Source organism: Pteropus alecto, unplaced genomic scaffold (genome assembly GCF_000325575.1).
Source record: "Pteropus alecto unplaced genomic scaffold, ASM32557v1 scaffold45, whole genome shotgun sequence".
NCBI lineage: Eukaryota > Metazoa > Chordata > Mammalia > Chiroptera > Pteropodidae > Pteropus > Pteropus alecto.
Genome location: NW_006442491.1, coordinates 19,714,157 through 19,720,009, shown reverse-complemented (window position 1 = coordinate 19,720,009; position 5,853 = coordinate 19,714,157). Strand labels below are relative to the sequence as shown.

Here is a 5,853-nt window from a genome sequence, read left to right as displayed (position 1 = left end):
TACCGCCGTGGGGAGCGGCGCCGGCACCGCTCGCAGGACCCGTCGGCGCCTACCCAGCCCGAGGTCCACTCGGCCACCCCCTGGCCGCTGCACCGTGCCCTCTAGCCAGCTCACCGGCTCTCAGCGGAACCGCGTCCACTGCCCGTGCCCGGCTCCGGTTTCGTCTTCGTCTCGTTCAAACCGCCCGACCCCGCCCGCCCGCGCGATGACCTCACGCGTACCCCCCCTTACGCGCCGACGTAAAGACTAGTCATCGCCCTCCGGCTCCTTTTATAGAGACTCAGCGCGCGCCGGGGGCGGAGCCCGACCTTTGATCGACGGCTGAGGGGCCCAAGAGGCGGGACGCCGACTGCCAGGGCGATGTAGCCACATGGTATGCCGCAGCCAATGAGGTCCCTCCTCGGGCTGGGCGTGCCTCCGCCTGGAAGGGGGGTTCCAGTTACAAATTCTCCATCCTAATAGCCAAAAATAATTGGTTTTACAATGAATTTCCACAAAAATGGGTTATTGGGTAATAAAGATACTTGATAGGGGCTTTGAGTAAGAACTTAAGTTACCACAGAGACACATTCTGTGAATACTGTCGATAATAACCCTGTAATATCATTCGTTTATTTTCTTGTTAGTACCTTACGAAGTTATCTTGTTTATTTGCTACTTAGGAAATTCGCTTTTATTGTCTGCCTTTCCATAAATTCCACGGAAGCAAGGATCTTCTCAATCCTGTTCCGGCTGTGCCCCAGAGCCTGATACATAGGTTCTTAGAGACCCGCTGAAAGAATGAATTGCACCCACCCTACAGAAGAGGAAACTGAGGCTCAGAGAAGTCAATTGGCTCAGCATCAGAGGCTAATGCAAGTTTCGAGCTAGTTTCCTGGCCTAGATATCATTTATTCACGTGTTCATCAAATATTTGTTTTCCCTGGTCAATTAGGTCCTGTGGATTTGATGGTGAGCAAAAACCAGACATAGCCTCAGAGTTCTTAAAGTTTCCAATCTGTCAAGGGAGGCAGAGGATATAACAAATGATGCAAATTACTGTTTAATTACAAAACAGACTTAGTGCTAGGCAAGAGCAGTATGTGGCAAGGGAGATGGCACCTGCATTACATGGAATAGGGTCCTGGACGCCCCTTCTGGGCCAGGTTTCACCCAGTTAGTTGCTGAATACTGGGGAGATGTTCAAGGAAGAACCATGTGGGAAGCTGGGGCAGAAGCTGTTTACCAGTCTAGAGGCATTTGGGTATTTTAAACACCAGTATTGTTGTTTGTCTCTGATATGTAGCGAAAACCCCTGTAACCCACTAAATGATTATAGCAAGTAATATTAGCATTATAGTAGTAATATTAGCATTATAATGAATTGATACGAAGCACAGATAATTGATTATCCGTGTTTCGTATCAACCTGTTATCCTCATTTTATACACAAAGACATTAAATTTCCAACAGGCTAAGCAAATTTCCTAAGTAGCGAAACCAGCGGGTCTGGAATTAAATCCTGACTCTGCTAGTAGAATTAAGTGAAATGTGTGTGAAGTTCTTAGACCATGTCCTAGCACATTAGCATGTGCTCAATAAATGTTAGTGATTTCTGAGCCCCTTTCAATTAATGTCAATATTTAATTAATGTTAATTATTGTCAGCATTACCTAAAGGCCATTTTGGTTGGGTGGCCGGGCATTAGTGTGGGAGGTGAGATAAATGGAAAAAGCCAAGTCAAGAGCCTCAAGTGCCAGCATAAAAGCTTTGACCTGGTTCTGGAGACACAAGGAATCACCGGTTTCTGAGCAAGGACCTCCAAAATAAAACTCTTCAACCCTCGCGGGAGACAGGTCCCAAAGAAGTGAGAGAGGGGCACATGATCTGCTCAGAGTACATTCGCCTCCCCGAAAAGGGGCTAACCAAGGTTATCTGGGTCATATTAAACTTTAACTGCAAAAGGTCTGAAGATAAAAAGGAAAAAGGGATTTCCATCCAGTAGACGAAATAGCTTTGGAAACCAACAATATGCATCTGTGAGTGATCGTTTTATTATGTAAAGTAATACAATTATCACAGATAAAAATCCTGAGTCTCCTACAAAAATAAAACGAAAAACTATGACTTCAAGGCCTGAGTTTTCCAAATGTATGACAAGTTTATTAAACTCAAAATTGTTGTTGGAAAAAAAAGTGTCGCTGGGAGGTCTCAGCTGCCTTGAGGACCTCACAAGCTCACGAAGGAGACAACCACAAAAATAAGAAATTATAATACAGAGAGCTTTGTGCTGAGATAAATTCTTCCGTTTGTCCACAGAGAAGGAGGGCTCAGGATTAGGGAATGGCTCCTAACCCTGTTTTAGAATGGGGGCAAAAGGCAAAGTAGTCTTCCTGGAAGAGGTGAGAACCAGAGGACTAGCCTGGCATGGGAGAGAAGGCTGTTCCCAGCAGAGCAACATATGCAGACTCAGAGCAAAGTCACCAACTCCAGTAACGCGAAGCACTGTTTTCTTTCTGCAATGCTCTGAATGAACCAAAGCTCAGAGGGCACAGGTAGGTTATCAGGCCTGAAGCACCGAGGTTTATATATACTGCTCTGTTGATATATTTCACAATTAAAAGTTTTAAATATCAAAAATAAGCAAGTGCAATGTGTGATTCTGGAATAGATACTGGTCTATTTATTTATTATATTTATTATTTATTTTTCTTCCTCTATAAAGGCGTTAGAACAATTCGCAAAATCTAAATAAAGTCTATAAACTAGATAAATGAATGAATGTTCATTACCTGATTGTGATAAATGCACTGTAGTTATGGAAAAGAATGTTCCAATCTTTAGGAAATACACAGGGAAGGATTTACGGGTAAAGAGACATCATGTCTGCAACTTACTCTCAAATGGTTCAGAAAAAATACAAAGAAGATGACCAAAAAAATGTGGCAAGATGTTAACATTTGAGGAATTTGGGTGATGGGTATTTAGGAATTCTTTGTACAATTTTTTCCAACTTTTCTCTAAGTCTGAAATTATTTTTAAATAAAAAAATTAAGAAATCAATAAAGTTAAACAGAAAGAAGTAAAGAAGAAAGAAAAGAAGGCAAAAAAGAGGGAGAGGAGGGAAGGTAAGATGGAAGAAAGGAAGAAGGAAGCAAGAAAGGTAGGCAAATTGTACCTTAGACTGCAAAGAACACCAGGTAATTTCAAGATCCAACAAAACAGAAAACAAAAATACACACACATACACAAATTTTTAAATAAATAAATACAGGTAAGTCCAAGGAGAAACAGTAGACGACTTTGGCTTCACAGAACAGTTTCCAACTCACAACTCCTTTGCCATTAGCTGTGTAGCCTTGGGTGTTATGAGAGCTCTGTCTCAATTCTCTTACCTATAATCAGGGTAATCACAGCCTTATTCCAAGGTTGCTAGGAGAGTTCTATAACAATAAAGCAGCTGCTTTTCGTTCAGCACTCACTACCCTCAGGCACTCTTCCGTGCTTTTCATAGCTGAATCATTTGATTCATACGTCAGCCTTAAGAGGTTTCTAGTATCCCTGTTTTACAGTTAGGTAAACTGAGGCAGAGACTCTCACGAACACCCAAGGTCACAAGTCAGGAGGGGTGAACCCAGGATGTGCACCAAGTATGGCTGCAGAGAGGAATCAAAGAAAAAACACAGGCCTGGTACAGAATAGTTGGCAGGAAATATGGAGGACCTGAGATCGAGAGGAAGACTCTGTCTCTTCAGTGCCAATCCCCCACCAGCCATGGAGCTGCACCCCTAGGAAAGACCTTGTTCACCCTCATCACTCTCCCTAACAAGGAGCAAGAGGCTCAGTGATGGACACAACTTCAACACCAGATACTGCTGTTACTACAACCTAGCTCCTATGCAACACCTGGGGGAATACCGCCATCCTTTCTTTTTAAGACTTTATTATTAATACATTAATAAATATTGGATGTTACCATCACTACTACCGGCACCCAATCATTAACACTGTGTTGATTAATGGCTTGCGTTATCAGAATGCCACCCAATACATGTGAGGGCTTGCTGCGTGCAGGCAAAGCACTGTTCTCAGATCATGCCCTTGAACACTCACCAGCAGCCTTAGGAAGTAGGTTAAGATTTATCATCCCCACCTTTTCGTTTAAAAAAAAAATCTCTCCAAGGGTCAGCTGCCCAAAGTAACCCCCACCAACACGCCAGAACCTAGATACAGCCCCCGACAACTGCAAGGTTACTTTGGAAAAGGCCTACATGTGATGCAAACTCCAACCCCTTCCCCAGAACAGAATGCTCATCACATTCTCCCCTGGCCACTGAGCCTGGGATCACTCAGGTCGGAACCTGGCCATCTTGAGAAAACACAAAGAACTGCCAAGGCCTCTCCAAGCCTGCCCCACAAGCAGGCCAGAACACCCAAGGGCCCCTCACCTGGAAAGCTAGTCCATCTCCTTTTTTGGGGTTTCGAGGCCGGGACTGTTTATTTTGCTTCATCCTGTCCTGGCATTTGGTGCAGCACTGTTCACAAGATGGCTTAACAGGGTAGCCAAGGCCCCTGGGGTCTCAATACCTCAGAGAGGAGTACCAGCCCAGCTTGCTAATTGCCAGTTCTCACCATAGCAACTCACACCTGGGCTGTTCTAGCCCAGCAGCACCGAAAAACATTAATTGGTTTCTCATTCTCCAGTCCAACTCTGGGCCAGACCATTTAGGAATGCAATATTATTAAGGCATACAACTATAATCATAGAGGTAGCTAGGATTATAACCCATTTTAGTTATGAAGAAACAGAAGCTCAGAGGTGCCAAGTCCAACTGATGCTAAATTGATACATGTGCATCCCTGTTCACACATCTTTATCCCTCTGCATGCACCAGATGACCAATATTAACCTCTGGAGAGATATTTAAGTCTTCGTGGGCTCTTTTTCTTTAACCAAAGGCTAGAGGTATTGAGACATGAGGATCATGGCATGATGGGCTCTGGGCTTGGGACACCTAGCTGGGTGGCCCCAGGTGAACTTTAAGATGGAACTATTGAATGGAGTTGCAATGTTAAGCTTCCAAGAGCAACAGGTAAAAAGTTCCACCCAAAAAGCTGAGGCCAAGAGCGGCTATGTTAGAATCATGGGGCCACTCCCAACCAGTCCTTTCCCTGGGGCTAAGCCCCCTCCCAGAATGTTGAAGAACTGCAACCTGACAATTTGGGAGCAGTGGAACAAGGTGCCCGAGGATCCTACAAAGTCATAAGGAACCGGGAGCATCGGCTTCAGTGTTCTCGAGTCATTTAATCATGTTGATCAGCTACCCAAGGGCTGTAAGAAATTGTCTAAAGATGGCTGTTCCAGACATCAAGACTTTAAATGAACTCAAACACTCCAGTTATTTGCTTTGAAAGCCAAGGTTTAGAAACCAATTCACTAGCCCAGTGTGATCCCTGGACCAGCAGCATGAAATTGTCTCCACTCCACACTCAATGAATCAGAAACTCAAGTTGGGGCCCAGAAACCTCCACTTTTAACAAGCCTCCAGGGGAATGTGGATACACTGGAGTTTGGAGACCAGGGCACTAACCTTGTGTGTTTGGGAGTCACTATGGTATTCCTTCACTGTGCCTGCCGAATGACTAAATGACCTACTTCAACTGCCCACCTTTCTACTTTAGCCAGGCCCTCCCAAGCCACCCCCAATCTGATCTGCAAAAAAACAAAAGGGACACCAGACCGTTATAGAGAAATACTGATTTTAATTCAACATAATAAGGTAAACTCTAGGCATCTGTCATCTTTCAGCCTAAAAATTAGCAAAACTGTTGAAACAAGGCACAATTTTTCCCCATACTTGTTACGTGGCTCTG

At 44.3% G+C, this 5,853-nt stretch overlaps 1 protein-coding gene across 1 annotated transcript in view; it reads right to left on the bottom strand.

The window, feature by feature from the left end:
* MAPRE1 (microtubule associated protein RP/EB family member 1) overlaps window positions 1–245 on the bottom strand; it is a 28,839-nt gene extending 28,594 nt beyond the window's left edge. Inside the window, exon 1 of the mRNA XM_006921714.2 lies at window positions 115–245. The gene's annotated coding sequence lies outside the window, so the exon portion shown is untranslated. The remainder of the gene's footprint in view (window positions 1–114) is intronic.
* Window positions 246–5,853: the final 5,608 nt, after the last annotated feature.